Source organism: Salvelinus alpinus, chromosome 22 (assembly GCF_045679555.1).
Source record: "Salvelinus alpinus chromosome 22, SLU_Salpinus.1, whole genome shotgun sequence".
NCBI classification, from domain to species: Eukaryota; Metazoa; Chordata; class Actinopteri; order Salmoniformes; family Salmonidae; genus Salvelinus; species Salvelinus alpinus.
This window is the reverse complement of record NC_092107.1, coordinates 9,505,483-9,528,448: the sequence shown is the minus strand read 5'-3', so window position 1 is coordinate 9,528,448 and position 22,966 is coordinate 9,505,483. Positions and strand designations below refer to the sequence as shown.

General features: G+C 44.0%; 1 long non-coding RNA gene across 2 annotated transcripts in view; it reads left to right on the top strand.

The window, feature by feature from the left end:
* The window catches only part of LOC139548958 (uncharacterized), a 61,782-nt gene extending 39,152 nt beyond the window's left edge, over positions 1-22,630 (top strand). The window contains exons 3-4 of one of the 2 annotated variants that reach the window (XR_011669800.1): positions 21,899-21,958; positions 22,478-22,630. This is a non-coding gene — a long non-coding RNA (uncharacterized lncRNA). The other variant, XR_011669799.1, reaches the window with a different exon arrangement.
* The last annotated feature ends 336 nt before the right edge of the window (positions 22,631-22,966 follow it).

Here is a 22,966-nt window from a genome sequence, read left to right as displayed (position 1 = left end):
ACCTCTACTCACTGGACCCTTATTGATCACTCGATTAAGCATGCCTCTCCTTAATGTAAATATGCCTTGTCCATTGTTGTTCTGGTTAGTGTTTATTGGCTTATTTCACTGTAGAGACTCTAGCCCTGCTCACTATACCATATCCAACCTCTCAGTTCCACCACCCACATATGCGATGACATCACCTGGTTTCAATGATGTTTCTAGAGACAATATCTCTCTCATCATCACTCAATACCTAGGTTTACCTCCACTGTATTCACATCCTACCATACCTTTGTCTGTACATTATTCCTTTAAGCTATTTTATCGCCCCCAGAAACTTCCTTTTACTCTCTGCTCTAGTAGCTCTAGGCGACCAATTCTCATAGCTTTTAGCCGTACCCTTATCCTACTCCTCCTCTGTTCCTCTGGTGATGTAGAGGTGAATCCAGGCCCTGCAGTACCTAGCTCCACTCCTATTCCCCAGGCGCTCTCTTTTGATGACTTCTGTAACCGTAATAGCCTTGGCTTCATGCATGTTAACATTAGAAGCCTCCTCCCTAAGTTTGTTTTGTTCACTGCTTTAGCACACTCTGCCAACCCGGATGTTTTAGCCGTGTCTGAATCCTGGCTTAGAAAGACCACCAAAAATTCAGACATTTTCATCCCCAATTACAAGATTTTCAGACAAGATAGAACGGCCAAAGGGGGCGGTGTTGCAATCTACTGCAAAGATTGCCTGCAGAGTTCTGTTTTACTATCCAGGTCTGTTCCCAAACAATTTGAACTTCTAATTTTAAAAATCCACCTCTCTAAAAACAAGTCTCTCACCGTTGCCGCCTGCTATAGACCACCCTCTGCCCCCAGCTGTGCTCTGGACACTATATGTGAACTGATTGCCCCCCATCTATCTTCAGAGCTCGTGCTGCTAGGCGACCTAAATTTGAACATGCTCAACACCCCAGCCACCCTACAATCTAAGCTTGATGCCCTCAATCTCACACAAATTATCAATGAACCTACCAGGTACCACCCCAATTCCGTAAATACGGGTACCCTCATAGATATCATCCTAACAAACTTGCCCTCCAAATACACCTCTGCTGTTTTCAACCAAGATCTCAGCGATCACTGCCTCATTGCCTGCATCCGTAATGGGTCAGCGGTCAAACGACCTCCACTCATCACTGTCAAACGCTCCCTGAAACACTTCAGCGAGCAGGCCTTTCTAATCGACCTGGCCGGGGTATCCTGGAAGGATATTGATCTCATCCCGTCAGTAGAGGATGCCTGGACATTTTTTAAAAATGCCTTCCTCACCATCTTGAATAAGCATGCCCCATTCAAGAAATTTAGAACCAGGAACAGATATAGCCCTTGGTTCTCTCCTGACCTGACTGCCCTTAACCAACAGAAAAACATCCTATGGCGTTCTGCATTAGCATCGAACAGCCCCCGTGATATGCAACTTTTCAGGGAAGCCAGAAACCAATATACACAGGCAGTTAGAACAGCCAAGGCTAGCTTTTTCAAGCAGAAATTTGCTTCCTGCAACACAAATTCAAAAAAGTTCTGGGACACCGTAAAGTCCATGGAGAATAAGAACACCTCCTCCCAGCTTCCAACCGCTCTGAAGATAGGAAACACTGTCACCACCGACAAATCCACTATAATTGAGAATTTCAATAAGCATTTTTCTACGGCTGGCCATGCTTTCCACCTGGCTACCCCTACCCCGGACAACAGCACTGCCCTCCCCTCTGCTACTCGCCCAAGCCTTCCCCATTTCTCTTTATCCCAAATACAGTTAGCTGATGTTCTGAAAGAGCTGCAAAATCTGGACCCTTACAAATCAGCCGGGCTAGATAATCTGGACCCTTTCTTTCTAAAACTATCTGCTGAAATTGTGGCCACCCCTATTACTAGCCTCTTCAACCTCTCTTTCGTGTCGTCTGAGATTCCCAAAGATTGGAAAGCAGCTGCGGTTATCCCCCTCTTCAAAGGGGGGGACACTTGACCCTAACAGCTACAGACCTATATCTATCCTACCCTGCCTTTCTAAGGTCTTCGAAAGCCAAGTCAACAAACAGATTACCGACCATTTCGAATCCCACCATACCTTCTCCGCTATGCAATCTGGTTTCAGAGCTGGTCATGGGTGCACCTCAGCCACGCTCAAGGTCATAAACGATATCTTAACCGCCATCGATAGGAAACAATACTGTGCAGCCGTATTCATTGACCTGGCCAAGGCTTTTGACTCTGTCAATCACCACATCCTCATCGGCAGACTCGACAGCCTTGGTTTCTCTAATGATTGCCTCGCCTGGTTCACCAACTACTTCTCTGATCGAGTTCAGTGTGTCAAATCGGAGGGTCTGTTGTCCGGGCCTCTGGCAGTCTCTATGGGGGTGCCACAGGGTTCAATTCTTGGACCGACTCTCTTCTCTGTATACATCAATGATGTCGCTCTTGCTGCTGGTGATTCTCTGATCCACCTCTACGCAGACGACACTATTCTGTATACTTCTGGCCCTTCTTTTGACACTGTGTTAACAACCCTCCAGGCGAGCTTCAATGCCATACAACTCTCCTTCCGTGGCCTCCAATTGCTCTTAAATACAAGTAAAACTAAATGCATGCTCTTCAACCGATCGCTGCCTGCACCTGCCCGCCTGTCCAACATCACTACTCTGGACGGCTCTGACTTAGAATATGTGGACAACTACAAATACCTAGGTGTCTGGTTAGACTGTAAACTCTCCTTCCAGACTCACATCAAACATCTCCAATCCAAAGTCAAATCTAGAATTGGCTTCCTATTCCGCAACAAAGCATCCTTTACTCATGCTGCCAAACATACCCTTGTAAAACTGACCATCCTACCAATCCTCGACTTCGGTGATGTCATTTACAAAATAGCCTCCAAAACCCTACTCAATAAATTGGATGCAGTCTATCACAGTGCCATCCGTTTTGTCACCAAAGCCCCATATACTACCCACCACTGCGACCTGTACACTCTCGTTGGCTGGCCCTCGCTTCATACTCGTCGCCAAACCCACTGGTTCCAGGTCATCTACAAGACCCTGCTAGGTAAAGTCCCCCCTTATCTCAGCTCGCTGGTCACCATAGCAGCACCTACCTGTAGCACGCGCTCCAGCAGGTATATCTCTCTAGTCACCCCCAAAACCAATTCTTCCTTTGGACGCCTCTCCTTCCAGTTCTCTGCTGCCAATGACTGGAACGAACTACAAAAATCTCTGAAACTGGAAACACTTATCTCCCTCACTAGCTTTAAGCACCAGCTGTCAGAGCAGCTCATAGATTACTGCACCTGTACATAGCCCATCTATAATTTAGCCCAAACAACTACCTCTTTACCTACTGTATTTATTTATTTTGCTCCTTTGCACCCCATTATTTCTGTCTCTACTTTGCGCTTTCTTCCACTGCAAACCAACCATTCCAGTGTTTTTAGTTTTTATTTTACTTGCTGTGTTGTATTCACTTCGCCTCCATGGCCTTTTTATATTTTTATTTATTTATACATATATTTGTTTGCCTTCACCTCCCTTATCTCACCTCACTTGCTCACATTGTATATAGACTTATTTTTTTCACTGTATTATTGACTATATGTTTGTTTTACTCCATGTGTAACTATGTGTTGTTGTATGTGTCGAACTGCTTTGCTTTATCTTGGCCAGGTCGCAATTGTAAATGAGAACGTGTTCTCAATTTGCCTACCTGGTTAAATAAAGGTTAAATAAAAAAATAAAAATAAAAATGCATGCACGCACGCTTGCACATGCACACGCACACACACAGACACACACAAACACAGACATGCACATAGACACACACATATTCTATATATACAAAAGTATGTGGACACCCCTTCAAATGAGTGGATTCGGCTGACAGGTGTGTAAAATTGAGCACACAGCCAACCATTGGCTGTCGAATGGCCTTACTGAAGGGCTCAGTGACTTTCAACATGGCACCGTCATAGGATGCCACCTTTCCAACAAGTCAGTTTGTCAAATTTCTGCTCTGCTAGAGCTGCCCCGGTCATCTGTAACTGCTGTTATTGTGAAGTGGAAAGGTCTAGGACAGGTTTTTTCTATCCGCGTGTGGTTTTATTTGGCCCCCCAAGTTTTCTGAGCAAAAAATACAGTAAAAAAAAGTTGGTCATAAAAGACCATAAAAACACCAGGAAATCAGCTCCAAGTGATTTTAATTTAAAAAATCTGTTCCCAAGTATTCCCACGCATAATAGAGATACACATGATCAAATAAAATAATATTGTATTTGTCACATGCACCGAATACAACAAGTGTAGACCTTACCGTGAAATTATTACTTACAAGCCCTTAACCAACAACGCAGTTCAAGAAATAGAGTTAAGAAAATATTTACTAAATAAACTAAAGTAAAAAATGAAATAAAAGTAACACAATAAAATAACAATAACTGGGCTATATACAGGGGGTACTGGTACCGAGTCGATGTGCGGGGGTACGGGTTAGTCGAGGTCATTTGTTCATGTAGGTAGGGGTAAAGTGACTGACTATGCATAGATAATAAACACAGAGTAACAGCAGTGTAAAAACTTGGCATAGAAGCTGGTAAGGAGCCTTTTGGACCTAAACATGGCGCTCCGGTACTGCTTGCCGTGCGCGGTAGCAGAGAGAACAGTCTATGACTTTGGGGACTGGAGTCTTTCACAATTTTTTGGGCCTTCCTCTGACACCGCCTAGTATATAGGTCCTGGATGGCAGGAAGCTTGGCCCATGTGTGTACTGGGCTGTAGGCACTACCCTCTGTAGCGCCTTACGGTCGGATGCAGAGCAGTTGCCGTACCAAGCGGTGATGCAATCGGTCAGAAGGCTCTCAATGGTGTAGCTGTAGAACTTTTTTAGGATCTGGGGACCCATGCCAAATCTTATGAGGGGGAATAGGTGTTGTCGTGCCCTCTTCACTCATCATGTCTTGGTGTGTTTGGACCATGATAGTTTGTCGGTGATGTGGACACCAAGGAGCTTGAAACCCTCGACCTGCTCCACTACAGCCCCTTCGCTGTGAATGGGGGCGTATTCGACCCTCCTTTTCCTGTAGTACACAATCATCTCCTTTGTCTTGCTCATGTTGAGGGAGAGGTTGTTGTCCTGGCACCACACAGCCAGGTCTCTGACCTCCTTCCTATAGGCTGTCTCATCGTTGTCAGTGATCAGGCCTACAGTACCATAGTTTTTACATTTTATTTAAAATATAACCTTTCTTTAAGTAGGCAAGTCAGATTTTTACCTTGTCAGCTCGGGGATTTGATCCAGCAACCTTTCGGTTACTGGCCCAATGCTCTAACCACAAGGCTACCTACAGCCTAGTGTCATCGGCAAATTTAATGATGGGGTTGGAGTCGTGCTTGGCCACTCAGTCGTGGGTGAACAGGGAGTACAGGAGGGGACTAAGCACGCACCCCTGAGGGGCCCCCGTTTTGAGGATTAGCGTGGCATATGTGTTGTCTACCCTTACCACCTGGGGGTTGCCCGTCAGGAAGTCCAGGATCCAGTTACAGAGGGAGGTGTTTAGTCCCAGGGTCCTTAGCTTAGTGATGAGCTTTGTGGGCACTATGGTGTTGAACGCTGATCTGTAGTCAATGAACAGCATTCTCACATAGGGGTTGTAAGCAAGGTTTGAAATGAGAAAGTTTTAGTCAATCATTATATCTGCTTGAGCTCCTTGCGGTCTATTTGCAGTCTACAAATTATTCGTAATTAGGTTCCGGCCCCCCGACTATCCGCAGTTAAATATAGTTGATGATCCCTGGTCTAGGAGCAACAATGGCTCAGCTGTGAAGTGGTACAGTAGGCCACTCAAACTCATAGAACTGGACCCCCGAGTGCTGAATTACGTAAAAATCGTCTGTCCTCGGTTGCAACACTCACTTCCGAGTTCCAAACTGCCTCTGGAAGCAACGACAGCACAAGAACTGTTCGTCGGGAGCTTCTTGAAATGGGTTTCCATGGCCGAGCAGGCGCACACAAGCCTAAGATCACCATGCTCAATGCCAAGCATCGCTGGGTTGGAGTGGTGTAAAGCTTACCGCCATTGGACTCTGGAGTAGTTGAAACGTGTTCTCTGGAGTGATGAATCACGCTTCACTATCTGGCTGTCCGACGGACACATCTGGGTTCGATGGATGCCAGCGGAACGTTACCTACCCCAATGCATAGTGCCAACTGTAAAGTTTGGTGGAGGAGGAGTAATGATCTTGGGCTGTTTTTCATGTTTCAGGCGCTTTAGTTCCAGTAAAGGGAAATCTTAACGCTACAGCATACAATGACATTCTTGATGATTCTGTGCTTCCAACTTTGTGGCAACAGTTTGGGGAAGGCCCGTTCCTGTTTCAGTATGACAATGCCCCTGTGCACAAATCGAGGTCCATACAGAAATGGATTTTTGAGATCGTTGTGGAAGAACTTGACTGGCCTGCACAGAGCCCTGACCTCAACCCCATTGAACACCTTTGGGATGAATTGGAACACCAACCCAAGCTTAATCGCCCAACATCAGTGCCCAACCTCACTAATGCTCTTGTGGCTGAACCAAACCACCAAATTACCATACCAAACCACAAGTACTGTATAATGATATTCCTCATTACGGGGATGTTATTTGTGAGCGATAACACAATCCCTGTACCAACACACAATACTAACACCAGCAGAGTTTGCCTGCTGCCCCTGACAGCAGCAGCTGAACCAGTCCTATACCTTTAGTATTCATCATTTAAAATGCAGTCTGTTTATTGTTTTTGGCATCTCCCACTAACCAGCCTCAAGTACATGTCGTCTACAACACTTGCAACCACAAACATCCATTACAATTCTTTGTAAATGAACAATGAATTGAGCAGATGAACGCTTGAAAGGCTTTGACTGAATGAGCGTGGCAAACAATCCCAGGCATTAACCTGGTGCGGAGGAGGAGGGGTCATTGCAAGGTTAAAGCCCAGCAACACCTCGTAGAAAGAGAGAGAAGTGGGATAAAGGTGCCAGGAATACATTTTGGTGCCAGGAATACATTTTGATGATGGCGGGAAAGGCCAAGTGCCTCTAGCAAATTGCTTTGGGGTTACAGAGATAATGCTGAAAGCTTTAAGCTGAGGGGTTTTCAGTCTAGGGCCTAGAGCCACTGTTTACTGCAGCTCATGGCTACCGCAGCTGCTAGAGAGAGAGAGAGATGGCATCTTGGATGTTGTCCCTGATCCAAGGCAGGATGGGCGACGTGGGTTGTAGGGTACGTCAGACCAGCCTGGCATACGCTGTCTGTACCCGACAACACCACTAGAGCTGATGTGGGGTTTGGGGGTGGCGGCGGGGTGTTTTGAAGAGGAAGGGGTTGGGGTGTGTGCTTGCCCCTGTGCGTGTGTGCGTCCACTACTAATGTGTATGTGTGTGTCCACGTGTATGTGTGTGTGTTTGTGTGTAGAAATGCCATGCCCTCCCCAGCGCTGCTGGCTCCAGAAGGTTAGCCATGCCCAACGCAGAGGGAGCTGCCAGTGCTGAGCTGTCTGGCACTTCTGCAGGGCATTGATTAAGTGGCACACAACAGCACAGCACAGCGCTACTGCCTCACCTGCCATTAGCTGAGCCAGCGCCAGCCAATACCCACGCATGAGTCAGGGAATATTGGCGTGGTTCGAGACAGACTATCAGCCAATAAGAGCTGACTGTGTTTTGTGGCAGAGAGAGAAAGAGGGTGGAAGAGAGAGGGGGGAGTGAGGGAATGAGAGCAAGAGAGAGAGGAGGAGAGAGAATGAAAAGAGAGGAAGAGAGAAAGGGAATTAGAGAGCCTTTGAAATGGTAACAGAGAGGAGCTGGTTACAGGGAGACATGGATCTCAAATCAAGTTGTATTTGTCACATGCACCGAATACAACAGGTGTAGTAGACCTTACAGTGAAATGCTTACTTACAAGCCCTTAACCAACAATGCAGTTTTAAGAAAAATACGTTAAAAAAATTACGGAATAAAAGTAACAAATAATTAAAGAGCTGCAGTAAAATAACAATAGCGAGGCTATATACAGGGGGTACCGGTACAGAGTTGAGGTAATTGAGGTAATATGTACATGTAGGCAGAGTTATTAAAGTGACTTTGCATAGATGATAATAACAGAGAGTAGCAGCAGCGTTGTTTGGAGATTAAATGTACGATGGCATATTTTTGATAGGCTTTAATGAACCTGGCAAAGTGAAAAATGTGTTATTGAAACCTAATGAGAGAAGTTAAGCACCAAACTTTTAATGCATAACTTTTGTGAATAGTTACCGCTGATATGGCGGCGAACCTCTGCAAAGCAGCAATATCTAGGCTCCAACAATAGATAATTAAACAAAGAAAAAACAACTATGATTAGTGCTCATCGTTTTATTGGCATTAACATCCAACTCTACTGAAACAGAGCAGTTCTGAGCATGTTTCAGATGAAGGATTTTACTATGGGAACAGCTGTTGACTTGTCAGTTTAAAAATGGCTCAATATAGTCTACTGTATCTGTTCCCCCTCATAGCATCCGTCTAGCTCTGCACTCTCTCTTCTGGCTTGGCATGGTGCTGTGCACTACCAGGCCTTCATAGCAAGACCACCAGCGCAGTTCCGTGTGTGTGTGTGTGTGTGTGTGTGTGTGTGTGTGTGTGTGTGTGTGTGTGTGTGTGTGTGTGTGTGTGTGTGTGTGTGTGTGTGTGTGTGTGTGTGTGTGTGTGTGTGTGTGTGTGTGTGTGTGTGTGTGTAAGTGCCTGCCTGTGTGAGGGCAGTCAGAGAATCTGATAATCTGTCATTACCCAATAAGAGCTGGGGGACTTCCATTGCCTCTTAAAACAAGAATGTCTGCATTTTTCTTTTTGACAGAGGATGTGGTTGTCATTTCTACTCAGAATCCTAATACCCAATACAGTCATTGTTTTATTGGTTTATGTTGCAAACTACTTGGTATGCTGTGGTCAGGGAAACACTATTAATTCAGATAATAATGGCAAAGAGTGTGGCATGTCTAGCGTCTACATCACTTACCAAAGGTTTGATGTTTGTCATAAGTGAATCAGAATTTAAGGAAATAAATAGTAGAGACCATGACCTGAAACATTGTTGACACTGGTAGTGTAACGATAGGTAGACCAGGGGTTCTGAAACCTTTGGGGTCTAGGGAACCATTTTGTGATAGCAAATTCATCAGGGAACCCCTGTTAATCAGAACACAACTCCAGTGAGATAAAAATAGCATACAAGGAGTTCTACTATGACTTTGGCAGTGCATGGCCGGATGAACCAAGTCTTGGACCCTGGGAAGGAACATGTTAAAGGCCCGCCTCTTGGCATCGGAGAGAAATGTTGCAGTTTTCAAGCGATTTTTTTCCCTCCCAAGTCTACAAATTTTATCATGGGGCAGAGATACTTTTTGTTGTTACAGCTTTAAAGCAAATATCCTGCAATTACATTTTGTTTTGCCATAAGGCAGAGATAAAGAAATACAGTTTTAAAGCTTAAATTACATTGCATTGATGTTATTGTTATTTTTAACTGGACTATAAGAATTATTGAGTTGAACAATTTATTATTGGTGGAGGACTGTGGAAGCCAATATCCCTGTCCCTGAGACTGTATCACATCTGGCTGTAATTGGGCGGGGTAGGGCGGTGCATAATTGGTCTGGGTTTGGCCGGGGTAGGCCGTCATTGTAAATAAGAATTTGTTCTTAACTGACTTGCCTAGTTAAATAAAGGTTAAATAAAAAAAATTATATATATAGCTCCTTTAATATTATTAAGTTGTATTGTATTACAACCTCAAAACTTGTTCCACGATACCTTTGCCAAAATTAAGGGGTCCGCGGACCCTTCTTTGAGAACCCCTGAAGTAAGCCATGCCTGTAAACTGTAATTCAGTTGAGTCCAAAGATGCGGACACCCCATATTCTGTTGCCCATTGTGACATACAGTGCATTCGGAAAGTATTCAGACCCCTTGACCCTTTCCACATGCATTTGAATTTTTTTGCTAAAATGTATAAAAACCTGTTTTCGCTTTGTCAATATGAGGTATTGTATGTGGATTGATGGATTATACTTTTTTTAAATCCATTTTAGAATAAGGCTGTAACAAAATGTGGAAAAAGTTAAGTGGTCGGAATACTTTCCGAATGCACTGTACTGTAGCTACAGTACACTGCTCTGAGACCCCCCACAGCCTGACCCTGTACATCCCCAAAATTCCCAACCAGTGGGGTTCTGCACACGCATCTTCTATTAATTTGAATGGGGTGAAGGTTGGAGAAATTGCTTCATAAAGTATGAAAGCCAACGGTCCGATATTCTAGAACAGTGCTGTACAGATGCGTACACGTTCTTGGAATCTGATAAATGCTTAAGGCCGACCCGGGATTCAATCCCCAACAACAATGACACTTTGTGCTAATGAAGCTAGCATTCTAACCATTACCCTACCAAAACCATGGTCTTGGTTGGTGAGGACAAAATACCGGGTGTTAGCTAACATGCTAAACACTATCGCACCGTTCCTAACACACACAGCTAACTACTTCCCACCTGCTAAAGTAGTTGATCAAACAGAATTATCAACCCATGATTGATAGCAGTAACCTTGATTTCCTCTGTATGTACTGAAGAATAGCTTGTATTCATTATTTGACTCTGTTAGCTCGCTGAGCTCATGCCTAGGCATTAGTTCGGGGAGCGAACAACAAGTCTCAGACAAGGTTACTCAACACACTACCGTGGCTTACCAAATCACCTTCATTATTACACTCATACTAGTTTTCACCTCTCTGAAATTGGAATTAGACTTCACTGAATGATGCAAGCCTTTGTCTCTCTACATTTTACGGGGAGTACGGTCGTACCCGGTAGTGGAACATTAGGATTTTCCGACTGCTGATTAGTCGCGGCCCTCCGTGTCTCTTAATTTTCTCATCGCCCCTTGAGTTTGAGGAATTCTCTCATCCAGCCTTTGATCTTATCTATTCCCTCCCGCTCTCCCTCTCCTGACCTCACCACCCCTCCCTTCTTCTCCCTTTTCCTCCCTCTACCTCTCCTCCCCTCCTCTCTCCACAGACAGAGCCTGCCTGCCAGAGAATTATAAACTAGAATTCTGCTGGATCCTCTCAGGATGTGACCTGCACGTCTTTATGAAAGGATTTTCCATTATGTCCTGAGTGCGTGTATGTGTGAGTGTGTGTGTGCTCGAGTACTGTAAGTGTGTGTTAGAGAGAGACGGTGATGGAGGGTGAAGCAGGGTAGAGAGCGATAGACGGACAGAGGGAGGCATATCTGTCCTAACTGTTCATGATCTGATACTGACACAACCCGTTGAAACACATCCCTGTATGAAACATTAGAACCACATACAGTGTGTGGTACAGTGTTAGAACTCGCTTCCATTTATACAGTACAGAAAAAACACCGGATACAGTACCTTCGAAAAGTATTCAGACCCCTTAACATTTTCCACATTTTGTTACATTACAGCCTTATTTTAAAATGGATTAAAAAAACAGAAATACCTTATTTACATAAGTATTCAGACCCTTTGCTATGAGACTTGAAATTGAGCTCAGGTGCATCCTGTTTCCATTGATCATCCTTGAGATGTTTCTTCAACTTGATTGGAGTCCACCTGTGGTAAATTCAACTGATTAGACATGATTTGGAAAGGCACACACCTGTCTAAATAAGGTCCCACAATTGACAGTGCATGTCAGAGCAGAAACCAAGCCATGAGGTTGAAGAAACTGTCCGTAGAGCTCAGAGACAGGATTGTGTCGAAGCACAGATCTGGGGAACGGTTCCAAAACATTTCTGCAGCATTGAAGGTCCCCAAGAACATAGTGGCCATTTGGAACCACCAAGACTCTTCCTAGAGCTGGCTGCCCGGCCAAACTGAGCAATCGGGGGAGAAGGGCCTTGGTCAGGGAGATGGCAAAGTACCTGATGGTCACTCTGACAGAGCTCCAGAGTTCCTCTGTGGAGATGGGAGAACCTTCAGAAGGACAACCATCTCTGCAGCACTCAACCAATCAGGCCTTTATAGAGTGGCCAGATGGAAGCCACTCCTCAGTAAAAGGCACATGACAGCCCACTTGGAGTTTGCCAAAAGGCACCTAAAGGACTCTCACCATGAAAAACAAGATTCTCTGGTCTGATGAAACCAAGATTGAACTCTTTGGCCTGAATGCCAAGCGTCACTATCACTTCGGGAGGAAACTTGGCACCATCCCTACTGTGAAGCATGGTGGTGGCAGCATCATGCTGTGGGATGTTTTTCAGAGGCAGGGACTGGGAGACTAGTCAGGATCGGGGGAAAGAAGAATGGAGCAAAATACAAAGAGATCCTTGATGAAAACCTGCTCCAGAGCGCTCAGGACCTCAGACTGGGGCGAAGGTTCACCTTTCCAACAGGACAACGACCCTAAGCACACAGCCAAGACAACGCACAAGTGTTTTCAGGACAAGTCTCTGAATGTCCTTGAGTGGCTCAGCCAGAGCTAACATCTCTGGAGAGACCTGAAATTAGCTGTGCAGAGACGCTCCACATCCAACCTGATGGAGAGCTTGAGAGGATCTGCAGAGAAGAATGGGAGAAACTCCCCAAATACAGGTGTGTCGAGCTTGTAGTGTCATACCCAAGAAGACTCAAGGCTGTAATCGTTGCCAAAGGTGCTTCAACAAAGCACTGAGTAAAGGGTCTGAATACTTATGTAAATGTGATATTTAAGTTTTTATTTGTATTTTTTGCCAAAAATTCTAGAAACTTTTTTTTGCTTTGTCATTATGGGTTATTGTGTGTAGATTGATGAGGGAAAAATACAATTTAATCGATTTTAGAATAAGTATGTAACGTATAAAAAATGTGTTAAAAGTCAAGGGGTCTGAATTCTTTCTGAATGCACTGTAACGGTACGATAATCCTGACCGAGAACTAGCATGAAACATTATATTGAAGAAAACCGATATACACACACACACACACACACGCACACACACAGTGGGAGCAGGTTCTAACAGCCCCTGGCAGGTCCTGTGCAGCCTCGACCCTGCTGCTCTAGTTGGGAGCGGTGAGGTTGCTGCAGAAGAAACAATGGAGCTCTTTGTGCTGTCGGCTCTCTGGTTCTGAGAGAGAGAGCTGCAAAATGTCTCCCCCAGATGAAACTGCATATTGTTTCCCAGTGAGAGCTGCTCAGTTTTCTCCGTCTGTCCCCCTGGACACCACTCATACCCCCCAGGCCACAGCACTGCCTCTTCCTGGCTGCTCTGTTTTCTGTCAGACCCACTGGCCTTCCCCTCGTCTGCTGGTGCTCTGCTGCTGCCCTGCACCACTTATGTTATACTGTATATACCACACACGCACACACACACATATGGACACACTTAAACATTCCAGTCCATATGCATTCACAAATGCACATACACACACACACACATGCATGAAAACATATACTGTACATGCTCACACATGTACACACGCACAAACACACACACATACACGCGCGCATCATCGGCAATCCCTCAAGGATAATCTCTTCCTCACAGGTTTTTTAGGTGCCTTGATTGTTGTGGTTCCAGCTGTGGCTGAGCAGGCCGATTCTGGAGTCTCAGACCTGTCCACAGACGCTGCAAGTGAGTTTTGGAGGGGAGGGGAATGGGTTTCTTGGGGGGTTGGTCTGTGCGTTTCTGTCGTTTTTTCAATGCCCAGTGTGGTGCAGGTGTCCTCATAACCCCTAAGAGTTTAAGCCTTTGATCATCTTAATACCAACATATTTAGCATATATGGATTAATAACTGGGGTCATTTTGACCCCAATAACAAATTACTGGAAAAAGCAACAATCATAAAGAAATATCAACTTCATTCCTAGCAAAACATCATTAGACATGTAAATAATGTTATCCGGAATAAATAATTACCAACACAGACTGTTTTTTTTTGGCACAATTACAGATAATTAGCATATTCTGTCAAACGAAAATATACTTTTTTCCCTCGTATAATGTGCAGCTTTTTTCTAAATAAAAAGTAAATGTACTTTTTTGTCATGCTTTTGCGGTTAAATACAACTGCCATTTAAAGGAGCACTACACAAACATTTGAAATACACTTAATTTTATTGACAAAAAGTGATTCATCTATTGAGCCTGAGAGACAATGACCAAAAATATGCATTTGTTTTTGTTATTTACTTACCCCACAGCCAGCATTAGCATCGCTGCTAGTGAAACAATGGGAGTGGTAGAGCCAGGATCCTTCAAAAAGCCTCAGTCACTTCAAACCAAATGTTATAGCAACCCAAATACCATAACAAGTTTCACATCTAGAATATTGAACGGTATATAGGAATTCCCCCAGAAGTCCATACTAATACAGAAACAAGAAACAATTATTTTTGATTTATTAAGAACAATTTTATTGACAAAGTCATGAAAAATTAGAAGAATTGAATAAACCACCTTTGGGCTATGATCAAAATGACCCCATTTGGTAGTTTGAGGGTTAAACAGACGGATTTTGATGGGGATTTTTGTATTATGCTAATTTGATTCCCGCACTGGGGTGGACATGGACCTGAAGTTGTTTGGGCAGCCTTGAGTCAGCATGCAGACACAGTATCCTGTCCATTGGAGTGCCCGATGATTTGGGATTCTTTGCTGGGGATGTTTGCCTGGGTCAGGACGCTGACGTTGGTCAGTCAATCCTCCCATCTGATGCTCAGTATCTCCCTCTAGAACTATTCATGCTGGCGCTCCAGTTTTTTAAGGTACCTTCTGTAGGACACACACACGCACACACCATGTTTTGTGACGTATTGTACTGAATGTAATCATTCATTATTTTACGCCCTCTTTGTGTTGCATGTAGAAAGGAGAATCACGCTAGTTTTCAAGGCTTGACTTCATGTAAACAATCCCAAAAGAGAAAAGGTTTCTACTTTGGTAGAACTTTGCTGGTTTTAGACTTTTACACCAGTTTCAATCAGACAAGTTCCACCTCAACTCTAATATACTAAACAAAAATAAAAAAACACGTCATGCAACATTTTCTATATTTTTACTGAGTTACAGTTCATATAAGGAAATAAAGATATTTTTATAAATTCAACAGCACCTAATCTATGGATTTCACATGACTGGGCAGGGGTGCAGCCATGGGTGGCCCTGGGAGGACATAGGCCCATCCACTTGGCAGAAAGGTCCTCCCGCCGTGGAGCCATGGCCAGCCAATCAGAATGAGTTTTTCACCACAAAAGGGCTTTATTATAGACAGAAATACTCCTCTGCCCCCCCCCCAGACGATCCCGCAGGTGAAGAAGCCGGATGTGGCGTCCTGGGCTGGCGTGGTTACATCTGGTCTGCGGTTGTGAGGTTGGACGTTCTGCCTAATTCTCTAAAACAACATTGGAGACAGTTTATGGTAGAGAAATAGAACCACATTCCACTGTGAGATCCGGTGTTGGAGGGATTTCTATTGCATTTTGTCCACTTTTTATAATTTTGTTGTTGTGAAACGTGGACGACACTGCTGGTCATCAATGTAGACTCAGAGTAGGTGAGAAAAACAATGTCCTTCTCAGGGCTAGTATGAGTAGCATAAATAACACCCTATTATTTTGCTTTGCTTATGGGCCATGTACACTTGCCAGTGGTTATTTTCAAGATAGGGAGAGAATCTGGCGCTACGGCCTAACAGCTCTGTGAGATCAGCTCCGAACCTCGCTAATCACTTTATACGCTCTACTTTTTTATGTGTGAAGAGTGAAGACTCCAACGTAGCTCTTTCCTCGAAATCCAGTTTCAACTCTGTCTGTATTCTGTTTGTACTAGGTTTGACAGCTTCATTTGTGAAGTGTCTCAATTAAGGGGAATATTTCTCCCGACATATCTGCACAGCCAAGCTGTCTCTGTAGCACATAAAATCCTGGGCTTAAGGAAGTCATCACACACCTTTCAGAGTCTGCAAAGAGACGCCAGCTAAAAATAGCCAGACAGAACCCCAACGCTGGTTAATGCTCGTCGTCGCCCCCAGACAGTTGTATTTGCATATCTTTTATGTGTTTTTTCCTCCTTTTTTAACAGTTTTGATTCCCTGCCTTGAGCAGAGCAAGCCTGTCGTATAGGGATCCTCTGGGGGGGGGGGGGGGGGGGGTTGATAAGCAGTCGACCGACAGTTGGGTAATTAAAGATTTGCGAAAGCCGAGCCTTTGCTTTTTTCCCTCCGTGTATTTCCTTTCAGCTCTCTTTTGGAAAGTGTAACGGTTATGTCTGGGTTTATCAGAGGGATGGTATATTGAGTCCAGAGAGCTAGCCATCTGGTCCTGCCGCCACCACTCCCTCTCTCTCTCTGCAGCTACAGTAGTAATGTGATGGTGAGAACCCGGTGGCTTCTCAACTCTCCCCAACACCAACGCCCTCTCACAGCTCAGTGTCAAGAAAAACTGAGGATCAGCTAGCAACACAGCTAGCCTTTTAGTCTGGCTGATCAACGGCACTGTCAGACTCTGTCCAACTGCCTCATGTGGACAAGTGTTTTTCAGACTTCTACAGTGCAAGGGTATCATGTAATATGGAGAGAATATTTGAAGTAAGGTTAGTCTGACAATGAAGCTTCCTCGAGTAAAGAGAAACAGCGAATGACTAGGCTTGGATGGATATGTTTATCATAGAAGCATAATACCATGTACTACAGCTGTATAATACCATGTACTACAGCTGTATAATACCATGTACTACAGCTGTATAATACCATGTACTACAGCTGTATAATACCATGTACTACAGCTGTATAATACCATGTACTACAGCTGTATAATACCATGTACTACAGCTGTATAATACCATGTACTACAGCTGCATAATACCATGTACTACAGCTGTATAATACCATGTACTACAGCTGTATAATACCATGTACTACAGCTGTATAATACCATGTACTACAGCTGTATAATACCATGTACTACAGCTGTATAATACCATGTACTACAGCTGTATAATACCATGTACTACAGCTGTATAATACCATGTACTACAGCTGTATGTTTGTTGTACAGCCAACAGCAATTAAGATGTCTGTCAGTTTTAAACATCGCTGCTAGCAAACACTACAGTTTGTCAGCTCTGAGAGATTTTGCCTGGACTTCTCGCTAGACATATCTTTAGTGCTTACTTCAAGGTCGTAGCACATGTTACTCAGTATCTGTTGCATGTATTGAATTATATCCACTCGTATTTTAGGGATTTAAGCAAGTCATATCCAAATAAAGGAGAATTGAATTATTGAAGCGGTTGCTCTTGCCTTCTCCAGCTGGAAGACTTGAAACTTAAAAATAACAACAAAAGGTAGTACTGCTCCTCTTGGTTAATCTCGTGCACAAGTAAATCTGCCATTAATACGTAACTCCTTTGAAAAGGATCTAAATGTGATTAAATGCAGATTATGGAAACATTATGGAAACTCACTGACTAAGCACTGCTCTTTCCTGAGATTCAGAAACTGGCCATTTTCATGATAATTATTATTAGTGGGCTCTAGCTGTCCTTGAGGACTTGTGTCCTTTAGATAAAAAGATGGAGAATGCACATCACAGTGCCAGCCTTTGCCATGTGGCATTGTTGAATTTATGCAGCATTTCTTTGTGAAGCTACATATTTTCTATGAAAATAAATGTTCATTGCGATCGTGCTTGCACCCACTCAGCCTTGGCCATCGGGATTCAAAATGATTAACCAATTATTGCTTCGCTATCATGCTCAGTTTGACGCTGACCACCCGAAATTCGTATTGAGAAGTGTAACCAGTAATTAAGAGAAGCAGCAGAGCAGAAAGTATTTGTCTCTGTTGGACAATTGTTTGGAATATACAGTGGGTGTCTGCACTAGAGTGACAGGATTATTATGCTGAACCAAATATGGGATTTTCTTTACATAAAATCCCTACCAAGAAATCGGCAACCCATTTTCCATATATTTTCATTCTTGTTGGAGTGTAGCTCCAGGGGGATATTGGGTTGGCCCGTGCAGAGTTTTATGAGATCTGTTGGTTACTGTTTGGAATGTGCTACTGGATTCTTTTCATGGTTGTGTGTTTGTTTTCCATATCGTAGTTGTTGGCATCGTCATGAATTACAACCATTTTAGCAAATGTCACTGAACATATTGTTGGTGAGTTTATTGCAAGTGTTTATGATGCATTTAGGTAGTGTAAGAATGTTCAGAAACCTTTCTTTTTTCGACTTGGAAAAACGATATGAATGGCCCTCCAAGCTGAACGACCCTCCACATTTTCACATTTTCTAACCTTAATAATGTAGCTATTTAGCTAGTTTAACTATATTGTCAATGTTAGCAAGCAAGCAAGCTAATTTATGATTGGCAACATTAGCTTGCTCAGCTTCTGCTCATACTGTAATGGCTAGCTATCTCATTAGACCGACCAAGCAATTTATGATTTCACCAACTAGAAAATGAGATTCAGAGTAACATTTGAATGCAGCATTACATGCTAGCTTCTCTTCCCTCTTCTATGGAACAGACCGTGACAATGACCCTGTTATACCATACCGTATCTCTAACATTGTCCATCCATAGTCAAATCTCAGTGAGTTTTTCAGAGGGGATATCAGACGGGCATTCTCTTAGACTTGCTCAAGCAGTCTGTCCCCGCAGGCAGGGAGGTGGTGCTGAGTGGAGCTCTCTGTGGTCAGCCAGTAAGTCAGTCATCCAACCAGCCATTCAGCCAGTCGGTCAGTCAGCCAGTCAGTCAATCAGTGGAATAGTCGGGTAGCCAGCCATTAAGTCAGTCATCCAACCAGTCAGTCAGTCATCTAGCCAAGCACTAAACAGCCAGCCAGTCAGTCAGTGGAGTAGTCGGGCACCCAGCGAGCTGGGGCGCCAGTTGAACAGTCAGTCACTGGCACAGATGCACTTGTCCCATCGCTGTCGCCCTAGGGGAAAACACTCAGTGGCTTTTTATGCTTTATCAGCATGGCGCTGCCTACTGCCTGCTGGAAGTCTCTTAAAACAGATACACAAATAAATGGAGTGTATGGAAATAGCTGTCCTCTCATCTGGAGCCAAGCTGTCCCATCACGCTGATCAAGGTCATTGTCTTTAATGATACAGGGGGCTGTGATGGCCTCCTCCACTCAACTTTTGTTGAAGTCAGCAAATGTTGCTTTTAAAGCTTTTTCCAAAAGAGATCAAACACATTATTGGAGGTTAAAACGGTATCAAATGGGAATAATGTATTTCAGTGTGTTTTTGTGTCGTTTGCTCTTCAGAACTCTTTGTACATTAAGCGGTCACAGTCCCTTTCTCATAGACACCACGGACCCTGCTTTCCATCTGGGTTTGGACTGAACATGTTGCTGTGTACTTAGATAGACCATGTTCTAACCCCCTCTATGTGTCACTTCAACATTTTAGGTGGCCACTAAAAGCCTTCTGTAGTGCTATAGTGTGTACAGTGCATTCGGAAACTATTAAGACCCCTTCACCTTTTCCACATTTTGTTACGTTACAGCCTTATTCTAAAATGGATTAAATCGGGGGGGTTTCTCTCATCAATCCACACACAATACCCCGTTATTACAAAGCAAAAACAGTTTTATTGACATTTTTGCAAATGTATTAAAAATGAAAACTTAAATCACATTTTCATAAGTATTCAGACCCTTTACTCAGTACTTTGTTGAAGCACCTTGAGTCTTCTTGGGTATGAGCCTCGAGTCTTCTTGGGTATGATGCTACAAGCTTGGCACACCTTTATTTGGGGAGTTTCTCCCATTCTTCTCTGCAGAGAAGCTCTAACATAAAGGCCTGATTGGTGGAGTACTGCAGAGATGGTTGTCCTTCTGGAAGGTTCTCCCATCTCCACAGAGGAACTCTGTCAGAGTGACCATCGGGGTCTTGGTCACCTCCTTGACCAAGGCCCTTCTCCCCCGATTGATTGGTTTGGCCGGCGGCCAGCTCTAGGAAGAGTCTTGGTGGTTCCAAACTTCTTCCATTTAAGAATGATGGAGGCCACTGTGTTCTTGGGGACCTTCAATGTTGCAGACATTTTTTGGTACCCTTCCCCAGATCTGTGCCCCAACACAATCCTGTCTCGGAGCTCAATAGACAATTCCTTTGGCCTCATGGCTTGGTTTTTGCTCTGACATGCACTGTCGACTGTGGAACCTTATATAGACAGGTGTGTGCCTCTCCAAATCATGTCCAATCAATGGAATTGACCACAGGTGGACTCCAATCACTCCAATCTCAAGGATGATCAAAGGAGCTCAATTTTGAGGTATTATTTGTTTTATTTTTTAATTTTGTGCAAAAATGACAAAATAACTGTTTTTGCTTTGTCATTATGGGGTATTGTGTGTAGATTGATGAGGAACATTTTATTTAATCAATTTTAGAATAAGGCTGTAACATAACAAAATGTGGAAAAAGTCAAGGGGTCTGAATACTTTCCGAATACACTGTATATGTGGTTGTGTTGTAATGATAGCGATGGTGATGTTTCAGACCACTTTTTGGCTTACTAATCTACATTAGGTAACACTCTGTTTGAGGGTACCTTGCATAAGGACTTAATAACACATCCATAAGCAGTAAAGCATATGCCAACAACCAAACTGCTAGGGAGCAAGGAGAGCTACCAGCCAAGATTGGAGACAAAGCTAGAGATGAACACTAACATTAGTGAACATAATCCTATACCATGCATTTGGATCATCGGAGAACTACAATTTACCATACCATACCATACATGCTGACATTTCCCTGGGGTACAGTCTTTTTCCTTGTCTCTACTTTGGTTGTTCTTTCGATGGCTTCCCGCCATGCTGTCACAGGATTATGTGTAGAACCCAGAGCCTAGCCGACCACAGGATTATATGTAGAACCCAGAGCCTAGCAGACCACAGGATTATGTGTAGAACCCAGAGCCTAGCAGACCACAGGATTATGTGTAGAACCCAGAGCCTAGCCGACCACAGGATTATATGTAGAACCTAGAGCCTAGCAGACCACAGGATTATGTGTAGAACCCAGAGCCTAGCAGACCACAGGATTATGTGTAGAACTCAGAGCCTAGCCAACCTGGGGAATATGTGTAGAACCCAGAGCCTAGCAGACCTCACAGGCCTATGTGTAGATCCCAGAGCCTAGCCAATCTGGAACAGACGATGCTCTCTTGGTACTTCATGCATTGAGGATAATTAGTTGGGTTTTATTATGTGCGGAGGTCACAGGCTGAGTATGTGAAGTAGCCTACGTCAAAAGAAAGAGTCAACGCAAGTCTGTTAAGCGAGTCTGTTAAGAGCTTTTGATTGCACTACTAGTGCTGCATACAATTGACCACCGAAGGCTCTCCTGGTGTAATGTGATCAAGTGCATTTCAAAGACTAAGTGGGAGTTTGTCATTTCACTGTCATTTCATGAAAATTCCTGAAATATCCTCTGTCGTGTGATATTACATGGAGGAAGTGTTACTTGAATTCTTCTTTGCTTGTGGTTTTCGATATGCTATTAATTTGCATTAATGCAAATGAGCAGTGGGAAATGTTATTGTCGCTATACTGTACTCCCCTCCATTAGCCAAACGAGTCAACAACCTGCTCAGCTATACCGCTGCAGCATGGTCACATGGTCCATCACTAATGGTATACACAGCGCTGTAGGGTCACATGGGTTGATATGATGATATGGTACTGTACATTATTTCATCTATTTTCTGGACGCTTTTCCGTTATAGGCTTTGGCCCATATACTATAGAGAAAATGTTCTATTTAATTCTGTACTTTGGCCTGTTTCATCTGATCTGACCAGAACTTTGTTTCCATTTGCAGATGTTGTACTCTAGAGGCTGTGGACTGAGGAGAGACTGAGAGAGAGACGAGTGGAGGCCGGTCAGTGCATGTTCTCTCTAATCCCACTGTTTGAGTGCCCTTTGTGAGGATGCCCATTTCATCATTTTGTTCCGCTATATGATAATATGGCTAGGATCGTGATATCTAGGCCTACTCTGAAACTCTCCGTGTCTTTGTTTTCCCTACTTTGATTCATACTCAGTAATTATTCTGTCGACCTGACCCTACTCTACAAAATGTGATTTCCGACTGTACATACAATGAATTGTAAAGTTCCGTGAGGTTTTATCAGAAATACTGTATGTCAGCAATCGAAATGCCTAGGTAAAGGTATTTATTATAATCAGCTGTGGGTCACCTGTTTAGCATGACCAAACATTACTGAAGAGCTGAAAGTCATTCATCCCTCTAGTCAGTTCCATTGACACGCAAAACCCAAGTTTCCAGTCCACACCCTTCTCAAACCCTTCCAATGCCTGTCCACAAGGATGTCTCTAGTCCTTTTGTGTGTCGATTTGAGGACACAATGCTCTCCTTTCTCTCTTTCTCTCTTTCCAGTGCTCTCATCCTTTGAAACCATTGGTACTGACCTTGAGAAAGATTCCACCTCCAAAAGAAGGGAAGAGACGACAGAGAGACGACAGAGAGACGACAGAGAGACGACAGAGAGACGACAGAGAGACGACAGAGAGACGACAGAGAGACGACAGAGAGACGACAGAGAGACGACAGAGAGACGACAGAGAGACGACAGAGAGACGACAGAGAGACGACAGAGAGACGACAGAGAGACGACAGAGAGACGACAGAGAGACGACAGAGAGAGACACAGAGAGACACAGAGAGACACAGAGAGACAGACGAGAGAGACAGTCAGAGTCAGAGAGAGACAGAGAGAGACAGAGAGAGGGGAGAGAGTTATGTGAAGCCCCGCTGCGATAGAGGTCACAGCACAAAGACATGGCTGGCTCAGCATTCTGTTAGCAGCCTGTTTAGCTTGGCCTGGTCTGGTCTGGCCTGGCCTGGCCTCGTTTAGCCTGAGAACAT